This window comes from Melanostigma gelatinosum (assembly GCF_949748355.1).
Source record: "Melanostigma gelatinosum genome assembly, chromosome: 8".
Classification (NCBI taxonomy): Eukaryota; Metazoa; Chordata; class Actinopteri; order Perciformes; family Zoarcidae; genus Melanostigma; species Melanostigma gelatinosum.
In genome coordinates this window covers 3,505,016-3,519,721 of record NC_136641.1, presented here as the reverse complement: position 1 = coordinate 3,519,721, position 14,706 = coordinate 3,505,016, and positions in this window count along the sequence as shown.

Sequence of the window (14,706 nt, the reverse complement as noted above, 5' to 3'; positions counted from 1 at the left end):
CCTCGGGCTCCTTACTTTTTCATAGACCGGGCTTGTGTCGGACTCTCATTTAGTTAATGCAGTAATTGCGGTTTTGCTGTGCTTCTGTGACCAGAGTGAACCCTAAGTGATGCTGTATTCATGATGGGTGTGTGTTCACACAGCATTCCAACATGGTTCCCCTCACGGCTAGCCCTGTAGTCACAACATACAAATATCCTAAATGAGCTACTTTTATTTGTATAGCAGTTCTTGACCAATTGAAACCAGGTACAAACAAACCGAATGAGGCTCAGGGGTTAAAGCGGATCGCCCCTTTAAGGTTGCTGGGCTCCGGCTCCTCCTGTCCGCATGTGGAAAGTGTCCTTGAGCGAGACAGTGAACCCCCATCCTCCCCGAGAAGACACACATCCCCAGCTCAGAATTAGAACTGCTAGCGGGGCTGTACACTGAGTGTCAAAATGATCACTAAAGGTGGGTTGAGACAGAGAGCAGAGCAAATCATTCATGTGAATTTGTCAGTGAAGGACACTAGGAGACAGTTGACTGTCATGTGTTGCATGCTATCCTCTCTGGATAAGAGTTATCTGATTTCCAATGTTTGAAGTCAGACATTTTTCAGACAGAAATGCTTTTTTCTTTCTTTTCACTCTCCTTATTTAAAGGTAATTTTATTGTGTAGAAAATGTAATGCTATAGTCCCCATCAGGGCTCTCAGTAGACATAACAACAGAGAAAGGCGGTAAAGTCCTCAGTGGAGTACTTGGTTGATATTTGATGGTGAGCACTGACTGGTAAATATCAGGTTGTCCTTATCTCCTGCATTTGAGAACACTGCTCTTAGAAGATAAACCCAACTTGTGGATCAGTTTGAGATGTTTTTCTTGCCTCTCTTCAGCATCTCAATCAATGGTTCATGTGAGGTTTTGTAAAATTCTATTCACAATTGTAGACACAATCATGGATGATTGTAATTATTTTGCTCAACATACAAATTGTCTTTTTGTTCCGATTATTCACAATTGAAGATCACGAAAGTGCTCTGACTTTCAGATTTTACTTAAAAACTGCGTGATTATAATCTTTTGGCCACAGGAGGGCAGCGTTGACTCCGCTCACCTGTTGCTATGATACGTGACGTGATATTGAAGTTACCAATCTATTTATTGTGATATATTGCAATACTGTAAGCAAGGTGAGATATTGTGATTTTTTAAATCTAATTTTAAGAAAACACTTAACTGTATACAAATAATCTGATGAAAAAGAAGAGTTTACTTTTTGTGTAATGAGCTACAAATCTTTGCATGTAAACTATTACTATACTCAAGTGTATCAATATATCAATATTTTCTCACCCTATCTGGGTCTGTCATGGTGTTAAACGGTCAGCTGTTCCTCCATTTTGTTTCTTTTTTTTTTATTATGTCTTTATTTTCATGCTCAGAGGAAAGCTGCTTTACAGAAACAAAACATTCCGTATATCAGCTAAAGTACAGAAATGAGTGCAGATTTGATATATTTTGAATCTCTTTTTAATAATAATAACAATAATAATAATGTTGAATGAATGAATATTGATTAACAGTTTTAATTTGACACAAACTTCCACCTGGACTCAATGATGAACTGATTCAATTAAATCAATTGTAGATTAAAGTCCTCCCTGGTTTGACGAGCGCCCAATCACAAGGAAGATGGCACAGAGTGCTGAATTATTACTGGACACATCTTTAGAAATATGCAACCTTTTCCCTTCAAGTGGCTCAGATGGATTTTTGGACGTGGCTGCTTCTGCGTGAGGATGGAGGCAGAGGCGTAGATGAAGCTGTGGAGGGCGAGCCGTGCTGTTTGGCCCCGACCATAAAGCTTTATTTGATATGATATGAGAGAGCTCTGATATTAGATCAGACTGAAGCCGTCTGAGGAGAAGATGGGAGGAACAGAGCGAGGGAGAAACGGGGGAAGATAATCAGTAAAGATTGAACAAGCAGATGAATTCTAATAATGGACGGATGAAATGATATGCGAGCAAATTAATGCATTAATGGAGAAATGATAGAGGAGAATGAAGCTGTGGACGGAGGAAAATCCAAATGAATGGATCGTGTGCGCACTAAAGACGCTGTGCTGTCGCGGGGTCAGGAAACAGTAGCTCGTGCTGTTGTGATGGTGATTTATCACACCTCTGTGGGTCAAGAAAGAGCAGGGAAGCTAACTTCAGCACCGGGTTTGTGAAATGACTAAACACAGATACAGCAGCCCGCGCGTCACTTTGCCCAGCGATAGCGGCACCGACGGCCCTTCCACACTTGTCTTGTCTTTCTGTGGAGACGATCTGCAGACAGAATATTGCAGCAGCTACAGTCAATACTTGTCTAAATGTTTCATCGGCCCCAAAGTTATCCATCAGGGCTTCAAACATCTCGACTGCATGAGCTCCTTGGACTGTTGATTTTCAAATACTCCTGTCACACATGAATTTCATATTTCAGAGCTCAACGCATGGCTATTGGTAGTTCCTCCAACAGATTACTGATACACATTTACAGTGGAGTTTTCAACAGACAGGCTGGTAGCTCTCCTTTTGTCTTCAGTGGAAACACTGCAGGGCACGCAGGTCTGTGCCTTTCTGCCGGCGTGGAGGCAGAGGACATCACATCCAGGACAATATGGTTTGATTTGATTCAGGCGATGCAGCGTTCAGCTCCTGGACGGCTACGGACCAGTTCAAAATACACAAGACAGACGTGTACTTCGCCTGCTGACCTCACAAATGTGGAAGCGTCAAGTATAAAAAGCAGAACACTGGCTGACCGGAATTCTTTCAACCTCACGACTAATTATTATTGATCTGTGTATTCGTTTTGTTGATCAATCAATCAATCAATTAGTGTATACAATAGCATTATGGCATTTCTTGCCCATCACAATTACCCAGAACCCAAAGTGTCACCTTCACATTGCTTGTTTAGTTGAACCAATAGTGTGTCACGACAAACAAACACATGATTATCAACATAATTAGAAGAAAAGGCCACATGGAACCATGAAATGAAAGAAAAATGACTTAAACAGTTGATTAATTATCATCAATTAAGACCAAAATAATGCAATAAGAGTATAGATAATCAGGATGACAACTATATAGATAAAGTGGCTTTCAGAATGTTTATAGTGTTCTGGTCAGTAGGACAAATATGGACCATCACTGCTGCTAGGCTTCAGGATGTATTGAGACTGAGATCAAGCCATCAACCGGATAATTACGCGTATTACACGTAATCAAGAATATGCAGCTACTGGAAAGTTAGGCCAAAAGATGACTTTTAAGTTTGGATTGAAAAGCCTCAACAGAATCAGACTGAGTGACGTCCACAGGGAGGTTATTCTAGAGGAAGAGGACACAATAGCTGACTTCATTTTATATCTCGGGACAGACAGGAGTCCTGTATTCTGAGAGCAGAGAGCACAGGATGGAACATGAGGTTTGGGAAATCAGACCGGTAGGAATGGTGCCCATTTACAGTCTTTACGGACTGATCAAAAGAAAGGGTCGACACAATCGTACCAGCAAGAGTTCTGTCTGTCTGCCTTCAGGAAATCACAGACACTGATGTTGATCAGGGCCAATGACCAGTACCTCAGTCTTAGCAGAGTTAAAGAGCAAGACATTACTTGACCTTCAGTCTTCCATTGCAGACCAGCAGGCCTCTGAATTAATCAGGTGGGAATGAGCATAAGCACATGCAGCAGAGTACCATGAACAGTGGAAATGTATTCCATTACTGCGTATAATTTGGCCAATAGGTGAAGAGAGAAAAGCAGAGCCCTGAGGTACTCCAGATATCACATCAGAAAATATTGATGTAGTATTGTTATGGGAAACACACTGTTTTCTTTCATATTTGAACCATGCGAGGCCAGGGACTGAGCCAAATCAATTTCCCCCTCGGTGTGGGAGGACACTATGATCCATAGCATTGAGAACTGCACTAAGATCCAGCAATAGAAGCACAGAGGATGAATCTGAATCCATTTGCCACATTTGCCACTTAAGTAAGAAGAGTTTCAGTGGAGTGGTAGGCCCTGAAAGCAGATTGAAAACCTTCAAAAAGTTGAGACACCACTCTTTCCAGGACTTTTGAAAAGAATGGAAGGTCGCTAATTATTTAGAGGTGTGGTTTCTTAAGTATTAACCACAGCAATCTTAAAGCTCGTTCATGTTCAGCATCGGAGGGCCCAGAGGTCTTTAACAGGTTTAGTTGGGAAGGGGTCGAGGAGGCAGGGGGTTAGAAGCTAACACCAGTTTAGACAACAATATATATGTTATATATCATAGATGTATATGAAAATAAAAATGATTTTACAGAAGTAGCTGGAGACGAGAAACATTGTTTGCATCTGATGTCTATTTTTCTTACCTCACAGCATCTTTTATGCTTTGCTCCTTTAGTTTGGTGCAACGTTCCACAGCAGCAGAGAACACGTGAATGTTTCTCTCTCGGTGGTCTGACGGCGCAGTGAGCTGAAAATCTTTCTTCTCATTTTGCTGAAGCAGTAAAATGTGAGTTCACAGTGGAGCAGAGCAGCCCTGCACTTTGTGTTGTGATGGCGGAGAACACTAATCTTCATCCCTCCTCAACCTTCTGCTGAGCGCTGTATGACTGAATGTGGTCGGATTTGGCTGGTGCACCGCGCGTCTCTTGGCAGCAGCGTCTGTTCCCACAGCCAGCTTTCACACTGACTCTTGAGAGAAGTTAGTAAATAGAGATGGAAGTTGTGTGTACTGGCTGGGAGATAGGAAGACATTATATGCTCCCACTGTTGACACACAAACAATCCATGACAGGCGGCACGCTGCAGCGCAGCCTACAACAGACTCCCAGACAGATCGCTCAGCCTCCAGGACAAGCTTTTTCAGCATTTCAAAAATCCTTAAATGAGAAATACATTCTGTTCGAGGCTGACGATGACAAATGGGCTGTGCAATATTGTGATGGATGGGAAACAAATGGCACACTTCTTCTAACCCTAGGGCCTGGTGGGGAGTGAGCTGCCACGTGGTTTAAAAGCTGCGTGTTTCCGGTGAGTTTGGGACTGGAGGGACGGCTGCAGGGGTGTTTGTGTGCTTCTGAAGGGAGGCAAAAAGGAAGAGGAGCTCCATCGGCCCGTCTCCGTTCCCTGCAGAGAGTTTAAGAGAGCAACCTGTGATGCTTCAGAAGTTCATGAAGCACGAGGGGGGTCATCAGGGGCTCGTTTTCTTTCCCTCTCATGCATCGGACAGGAGAGTAAAATAATAAGCTGTTGCTAAGCTCAGGCACTGTCTTGCTTTGTTTTTCTCTCCGCTCCAAGATTCTAATGAAGTGGAAAAACTCATTTTCATGTCGGGTTCCATACTCACAGGAAAATGTGCCTCTTCAACGTTTTGTTCCTGTTCTTACACTCTACAGAATGAATCTGAGGTCTTCTTTGTGGCATGGAGGGATCTGGACATGTTTCGGCTTCATCGTGTCTTTTATCTCTATGCTTTTGGGTTGTACGCCGGGAAGAGAGCGGACGCAGCTCCGGAGACGGATAGCCAACTCTCTGCTAAAAAGTTAGCTAGCCTGCTCATTCCACCATGCTTTAATTAATGCTACGCTGGTTACAGAGAATGAGACGCACCAAGTTGTCACTCATCGTCCGATAGCAATGTGGTTTCCCACGCTGTGACAAGAGTGTGAATGAAGCAGTAACATGTTACTCATTTAGTCTGACTCTCTTTGTAACGTTGGTACTCCACCGCTCGCATAAGTCTTTACTGCAAAACCTTGCCTGGTTGAGTTCATCGCACTGCAGGTCTCATTTCTAAATCAGTGCACAGGCTTCACAATAAAAGTGTGCAAAAGCTGAAAAACAGTGCCCACGCCTGCCATTTCCTTATATACAGTAAATCCCACGTCCCGCCCTCTACACGCCCACATTCGACCACAAATGGTCAAAGCAAAACACCTTATGCATGGAAAAATGAGCCTGCTGATCAGCGGTTCTTTACTGTGAATCACATCAGGATACCGACAACTGACCAGAGGAGGAGCAAGAAATCCTCCCGATGCTGCTCAGCCAATGAAATCGGAAAGTGCTTTTCAAAAAGCAGTGCGATAGGAGCCTCATTGAGATACCCACACCCATGGGGCAGAGAACAGCCCTGGTCTTCAGTCTACAGAACCTGTAATGTGTGTTGTTCTCATGACGGGACAACTGATTCTTATGTGTTACACCGGCGTGTAGTTTCTGGAGGTTTCGTGAGGTCATAAGGTCATAACTTTCCTTGTATTTGGTACTGCATAACTTCATCATTTAGTCAGTGTATTTTAGAAAAGGTTAATTGGCTGATGCATTATTTAGATATCGTCACCATGATTTTGATGTCTCTAAAGAAATGAAATGTGAAACGAGGACTGAAATCACAGATGAACTTCTTTTTTTCCAGGCAAATTGCCTGTTAAAGAAAGTGCTCTGAAAAACACTGGAGTTAGCAGAAACGATGTGCGAGAGCAGGTGGATGATTTGATTAAAAATATACAGTAATGAGCTTATTAAGGCTTGATGAAAAACGAAAATCCCTCCGCAAGCCTGTTAATGTTCTTTTCACAGTTTTTTTCCCCCCATCTCCGCTCCCTAATTGGCAACTTGCGATACGTGACCTGCGGCGTGTGCAATGATCCAGACATCACTGCAAATTGACGAGACAGAATTCAGAGACAGGGCCCGGTCCACACTTCGCGTCACAGCTGTAATTGTCAGGGTCCCTGGCTGGGCGGTGGGCCCGCTGGAGCTTTTATTAGGGAGCAGACAGCCTCCTGCACCAACATCACAAATCCCCCAACCCCACCCCCTTCCACTGCCCGAGCGAGCGCCTCGCTAAGATCCACAATGAATTCAAGCAGAGATGTGCTACACTCAGGCTCTCCCCAGGCGATGAGGAGGAAGACCTAATTGGGAAGTCTGTCTCTGCGAGCAGAGTCCAGGATGCTCAACGTTGATTCAGTGCCAACAAAACAAAAGTTTCTGCACATAAAGTGACCTCCACACAGTTATATAAGGGCATCAGTGTATTATCTAACTGCTTTACTCTGCAGCTGTGCACCGTCACTGCAGACCAATGCCCTATAGCTGCACGCCATCAAACTACATCACAGTCATAGAGGAACTAACTCGACCAAACATTCGTTTGAAGGATGCTTGGACAAGGATCAAAGTGTTGGTGGTGCTTGATTGCGTGACAGGGGGCAGGGCCAGAGTAAGCAGCTAGGAGGGCCCTGGGCCAAAAATGATCTGTGGGCCCCTATGAACATGTTCTGTTCAGAGTCCCAGAAACCAATCAGTAATAGAATAAAGTCTGGCCCAGGTGTTCTTGTGTAAGTATTGGACAACAGTTGTGTACTTTGTCAGAGGGTCACCAAATTGCCGAAGAAGCATCCTCTGGGGATCGTAAATATCCACAGAAAAATGGCGTTTGTTGTAGAGACATGTTGATGTTGTTGGTCATAATAATGGTGCTCCTGAAGCCAATTCTTCTCCTAATGGCCACTGAATGCTGGCTATATACCCGTCTGTAATCAATTTAAAGCTGCGTTATTTGAATTACTTTAGCTGGGGGCATAATAATTCCTCATAAAGTTATGATAGTTAGCACATTGACATCTGCTGTTTGCTGTGGCTGCATCAGAACTTTAGAACCCTCGCCCTACCTTCCCTTCACTCTGACCTCAAAGTTACTGTGAGGAACTTTTCACTGGTTATGAAACCGTCTCAATGTAACACTGATGCCTCTCTACGACCTACAGAAGTAAACAAAAAGGCTCTTTCTATGTATTTATTTTGAATGTTTGTCGTCGGTGCCGCCGGGTCGGACTCTTCGCAAAATCAGATCAAACCATGCAGGTTCACCACAAACTCCTCCAGCTCACAGTCCAGCGGGGCCTCCAGCAGCGACCAGTCCACCTGCAAGCTGACCCAGATTTAGCTTTGCTGCCGCCTTCGACCTGCAGTGGGACCTGGGAGGTAGATGGATCCACACCCGACAGCACCGTCTCCTCATCCCGCCTGCCAGTCCCCAATGGGAGACAAAACCAACACCACGCTGCTGGAGGCCCAGGCCGTATTGCTGGGCCCGCTGGAGGGAAGGGCAGCACGGGAGAACCAGAACCAGGACTCACTGGGCAGACTGCTGCAGTAAGATTTGAGGTTTTCTAAAGGGAATCTCTGTGCGCGGAATCCATTACGCTTTTGTCCAGATGGACCTCCAACATCAAGACAAAATGAAAGTTCCTCATAGAGGCTTTAACCAACTGAGCTCAGACATGGGAGGAGGGTCATCTGCACCCGCTGTTACCCCCCTAACCCAGGAAAAGAGTGGAGCAGCGGTAGTGAAAGAAAATGTCATCATGTCCTTTGAGAAAAGCAATATGAAATGAAATCAGTGGGTATGTGGTGTAGGCTGAGCTTAGGGTGCACCCCTGCACTTTATAGATGTGGGGGGGAGACAAAAACATAAGTGATAGCGATGTGCATTGAAGTAATACATATATCAGGAGCTCAGGGTAGCCTCACTTTGGATTTGACCATTGCCAGGCACGCTTTATTCACAGTATATATTGAGGAAAACACAGTGAAGATTGGGAAGAAATTAGAGTGATAGAAGAACAACAAGAAGGGGAGAGAAGAACAGAAACAACAGCAGAAGAATCATAATAATGATGAGCCATTCAAACAGGAAGATTTACAAATGTATTATTCAGTTACAAATGTTTTTACATAAATTATTATTCTTTTTTTTGCACCCCTGAAAAGAAATGAGCGACTGATTCAGCACCGAAGGGCATTGCTCAATGGTTGCCAATAGAAACCTTTTTTATGACAAAGCACTGTCGGGAAGCCTGGAGTTTTGTTTACTTCCTGTCACGATCCTGAGCAGGTCCTGGAGCCAGAAAATTTAAATTTTGTCATGCTGTGGTAGACGAGCATAAACCGCCAGAGCAGTCGCTAACACCCGACTGTTTTATTCCAAATGTAGGTTCTGAACCCAAAACAATTGTTTTGTTTTGCTTTATTTCATCCATCGGGCTTTGGAGTGTTCCATTTCGCTGCTTCAGTTTCAGGGTCCTGGTCCTGCTGGCTCACTGTCACACTGCCATGGCTTACTGGGACACATCAATGAAACGTGTCAGTAGCAACACCTGTCTTTCCTACTGTGACAAGTCAAAATGTCTGCGCTGTAAAACAGGACGAGCATTGATCATTCATTCACCAGGCTGGGGTTGGGGTTTGAGTTTAGGATTGTCCTTCAAACTATTATTCAGCGACTAACACTAATTGATTGATTGAATGATTTTGAGGACTATAATTGATTAGTTGATTTATTCTGCAGATCTGTAAAACTTAGTTCCACCACAAAGAACAGCACAAAAACAACACTTTAATATTGTGTTTTTTGGAAATAATAAATATATTTGTTGTTGTGCGTGTGTTGTGACAACAACAAGTTCACGACCAGTTTAGACAGTCTAGCAAGATGCAAATGCTGTTAAAGGCAACAGAATGATCGGTACATCTGTGTTTACTGCAGAACAGGCAAGACTGTCCACAAACCAATCCATGCTCAAATTCAAATTCATTTTTCACTTTCCTTGCTTCACTTAGAGAGACAGAAAGTGGTGAGAGAAGTAAATACATTTCTCTTTATTTGGACTGATCATAATAAGTCTATATGGGTCAGTAATTACAATAATGGTAGAGGGGATCCTGTTTTCCATTTTGAAAAGTGACTTTTTGGCTGTGCTCGGATTGTAGTGTTTCTTTACCTTTTAGCTTCTTTTCTTTTCTTTTTTTTTCTTCTTCCTGTGTTTGGCTTTCGATTACTCTTTCTTCTGCCCCGAGGACCCGTAACTAATCCAGCTGACAGGAGAAAGTAGAGGAAATGCACGGCATATCCTGCTGAAGCCATATATATTACAGCTGTCTTTGGCTTCAGCAACAAGGTCCTGACACTGCTATCACTCTAGTCTGCCTGTAGCCAGACCAGTAAACAAGCCATTCAACTGATATAAGAAAAAGGATTGAATAAAAGCTGTGCTGGGAAATATTATTTGTACTCAATACCATGTACCCATGGTGTTGGGTTAAAGTTCCCTCCCAGGTGAGGATCTAAATCCTTTAATACTGAAATTCTTCATTCAACACTTGGCTTCTATACATGGACCTCCTGTGGCCGTTGACTTAATCCACCATTAAAAGGAGTTGAGGGAGAGCTAAAAATTTATTTTGCCAAATGTGCAATATTGCTTCCTGAAAGAGTCCATGAATTATTTAGCGCTCTGATTTATAATCTTATTATACGAAAGCAAATAAGAGACATAAGTATTTGAATTTTAACAGCCACTGAATACTTCATATTTAAATTTCAAAACCACTGAATTCATAGCATTGAAATATTTTACTTGAAATCTGAATCCATTTGGTCTCACTTCACCTCTTTGAGAACGATGCTGTTGTAATTTATATAAATACAATGTTCACATCGTTTTTGTGAAATGGTTAGTGAATTGTTCGTCATAGCAAGAATCTTGTATTCATTGTAATAATAAAGAATGTTATCAGTCTATATTGATCTCTAGCCAAAGCATCAAGCCATTGAGGAGGCAAAACATTTGCCAGATATAGAAATGAACCCTTTTGATTTCAATGACTCAATGGCATTTTGATTGAATTACCGTACGTCATTACTAGGGGTGTAACGGTTCACAAAACTCACGGTTGGGTTGGGTACGATACAGTGGAGCCACGGTTCGGTATGTTTCGGTACAGTAGAAAACTATGAATGCCAGAGAAATGTACTTGATTTTAAAATATCTTAGCAACACATAAGCATAAAAAACAAAAACTGCTCCTTAATGTTATGTAGTATTGTTACTTACATCTTGCAAAAGAGATTTTTAATCTCAATGGGACTACCTGGTTAAATAAAGGTTTAAAAAAAAAAAAAAAAAAAGAATATATCTATATATTTACTTTTTTTTCAAACGTATTCGGTTCGTTATGCGTACCGAACCGTGAGCCTCGTACCGAACGGTTCAATACGAATACGCGTACCGTTACACCCCTAGTCATTACTCATTATTCTGACTGCTGGTTGTTTTAGTATTTGGGGTGGTGTTTAGGTTTACTTTCATATCCTTTCATATTCATATCCGTACTTGCAGTATTGCTCGGAGCATTTTTTTTAACGTTTGGAGAAATAGCGATTTCAGTTGTTGACATTCAGTTTAGTTGAGTTGTTTTTTTCTGAATGTCAACTTACAAAAACCTGTACAGCTGCATCAAGACAAAAGTAGACGTGTTTGAATAGCCGGACAAATCGGAGGTACGGACCTTTCATCTAGCACCACCCTGTTGACATGATGGACTGCAGAGGCCTGGAGCTCCGCCCCTTATTGCTGCACAGAGCGCTGGGTGCTTATATTAATATTGAGCGTCTCTCATGTCCCAATAGCACCGAATTTGACAAAGCTCTCCCCCCACAATGCACCTGTCAAGTGGAAAGTAGGCAGACAGACCTGCTTTACAGTTAGATTAAGGACGATTTTAGGACGACGAGGGCGAGTATTTCTCTGAGTTTGACAATGTTAAAAGTAAAGTTAGACTTTAGAAAAAGATGGAGAGAAAAAGAAAGAGATCACATTAGTGAGCTGAGAGGGTGAACGGTAGGGAGAGAGAGACAGCATAGCGGTGCTGCGAATGATCGGTTCACAGCGGGTCAGCAGAATAATCTGCCTAATCTTTGCAGGTCTTTGGACCACGATGGAAACGCAGACAACAATGGGCTGATGAAACCGTTTTAGTTCGTTGAAAAGTAGTCCAAGAACTTCTTGGTGGAAACAGATAGAGGTCAATACGGAACTACTTTCTGTCACTTCCTGTCTCCAGGACAACAGATTCTCCCAGTCTCCCAAAACATGGTTCCTTGAGTATTTTGTCTGTGTAAAGACATTGTGATGGGTTCCGATAGGCAGCTGGCATTTTATTTGCTTTCATTCTTGATAAAGCCTTGTTTATTTCTTCTTCTGTTGCCTCCTGGGCTGTTATTTTATTCTGATCTTTTAAATCTGAAGATGTTTAGAACAATTGTCTCAACTGCCTGGGGTTGAGAATGTAACTTTGTGTAGTTCGTGGTGGTTTAGCCCAGTTTAAACAAACGTTTCTAGGAGTTCGGCAGCATGTTGTCTCCCTTATGTTACTGTGTGAACACTCCTCCAGGTCCGTTGGCTGGGCCTTGGTTTGCTTGGTTTCGACACATTTGTCCTCCATGTGAGCCACTCTCCGTCTCCTCCACTTTGTCTTTTGTTTTGTTTGTTTTTTGCTAGCAATAGCGTTTAGCTTCTGGCTTACTATTTCTCCAAAGTCCACCAGTTATCTCTTTAGTAGTCCCATAGTTTCGTTATTATAATATTGTTTCACGCCTGAAGAAGACGCCTCTTTCTTGTTGATGATGTTAGCTTGAATAGCTTGAATAGCCTCGTGCTCAGCTTGGTTGCTCGTGCCGTCACCAGCGTCTTCAAGGATTCAGGGGACATTTATTCTCATTATGCAACACAGGGATGCACCACCAAATGCAGTTTTAGCACATTTTCAACACAACAAACACATGGCAAACTAAACTAAAACAGTAGGACTTTCCTGTAGTGCATTCGTTTCATTCGCATCACAATGTCAACAGCAGCAACAGAAACAATCCTCTGGTCAGATAATATGGCCGACATCTTGGGAAAAAGACATTGTCCATGTACTGTGACTGTGTTTCAGCACCAAGCATCACGATGTGAACACAGAGTCCTCCTCCTCTGGTCCACCAGAGTCCTGCTCTCTGTCCTGATGTCTGCCCGTCAAGTGCAGCTTGTTTTCACTTTCCATCAGGGATTTCTCCTTTATCCTGAGGTTTAGTGCAGATTTCCCCCGCTTTGTTTTGTTGCCCCTTTGATACGTGGTTAATACCCGGCAGCCTCTGGCTTATGCTGCTGCACCACGCTGGAAGTCTAAGCCCATACTTTAAATCTCCAATCCATGATATTATACAGTGTCTCATCATCCAAAAGCTTATTTTAGGATTGCAGAACATGCAAACAGACCCACCCCTGTGTAAATACTGTGGCAATGTGTCTCCGTACACCAGTGGCAGATCGGAGCTTGAAAGGTAACTCATCCAGACCATTACTTCCATCCTCTCAGCTTTATCGCTATTTGTGATTCATGTGTTGTTGTTGTTTGCTTTAATACTCCAGGAGAATAAATAATTAGTCCCTCTGCTCTGCAAAGCAAATACTTCTGGCTTTTATGACAAAAACCCTGCATAATGCAAACAAACCACATTCATATTTGCAAACACTTCATCAGATAGACGATGTGCCCTTTCTTTACACCACTATATTTTAAAGGTTGTGCAAAAAATCTAGTTGTGCTAAATCAACCTGGGTCCACGTTGGACTTATTGCATGTAAGGGAAGTAAACCATGCAGTCCAATTACACACTGAAGCCCTGTTTCTCACGGCGGACCATGTCGACGCTGAACATCTGCAACTACAGACCCTTTGATGCCAAAATGTTCCAAATATAACCTTGTTAGAGTGTAATCAGATACATACCACACATAAGGATTTGCTCTACATACCAGACTCATTTATCACAGCTTGTCACAGAGTCTTTTCTTGTCTAAGAACAAGGTAACAGTGTTCAACACAGCAACGTTAACTCTGTATTAAGGACACGGGATCTAAATGTTCTTCCAGGGCCAATGAGCCTGTCCCCAAAAAGAAACATCTTATTACTGCGTGCATTTATGCTGATTGGCATGATGTTTTGATGGAATATCTAGTGAAAATTAGCATTTTCACTTTAAGTAAGTTGGTTAGAATTCCAATGTGGGTTCGTGGTTTGGATTTGAAAGCTAAGAAAATAAACGAAGTCAACTAGACATTTTCCCAAGCAAAGAAAAACACACAGTGAGTTTAAATATTGATAGTTTGGCTGCTTGCTGGATGATTTTCCCTGCAGAGAAGAAAAGAGGCAAAACGATTCCTCTCTCTCTTTCTGTCTCACGTACACAAAGAACAATAATGGAAAATACTTCACCCTCAGCACTGCTGTCACTTCTTCCACAGTGCCCCACCCTGGACAGCGCTGTCCAACACATTAGATGAGATATTAATGAGCCCGACTTAAGGCTTCGATTTCAAAATATTTGAGAGGTATGCAGCTATCGAAAACTAGGAAGGAAGATTTAGAGGTTCACAAAGTATCTTTAATCGTATGCCAATGGCCTATTAATAAAATCCTTTAATAATAAGTGCAAAATCAAAAGTCACCAGGTAATCATAGGCCCTTGAACGTGAAAGTATTGGCAGCCTAATTGAACAAAAGAACACTCCTGAATGACGGCTGGCTGTTACCGTACCTCAGAAATACATAGTGTGAAACAGAGCACGAGGCCAGACGAAAACAGGTGAAAATATTAACAGGTGCAAGTATCGTTACACATATTGAGTCTCTGAAAGTCTGTCAGGAGTGTGCACTGGGGAAGAGCTATCTCGGTGGCGATCCAGCACCTTGGAGAGCTCACAGCTCTGACTGTAGTACTGCTGTCAGAATGCATTGAGGATGAATGTAAGCCCTCTGGCTCATAGAGTGAT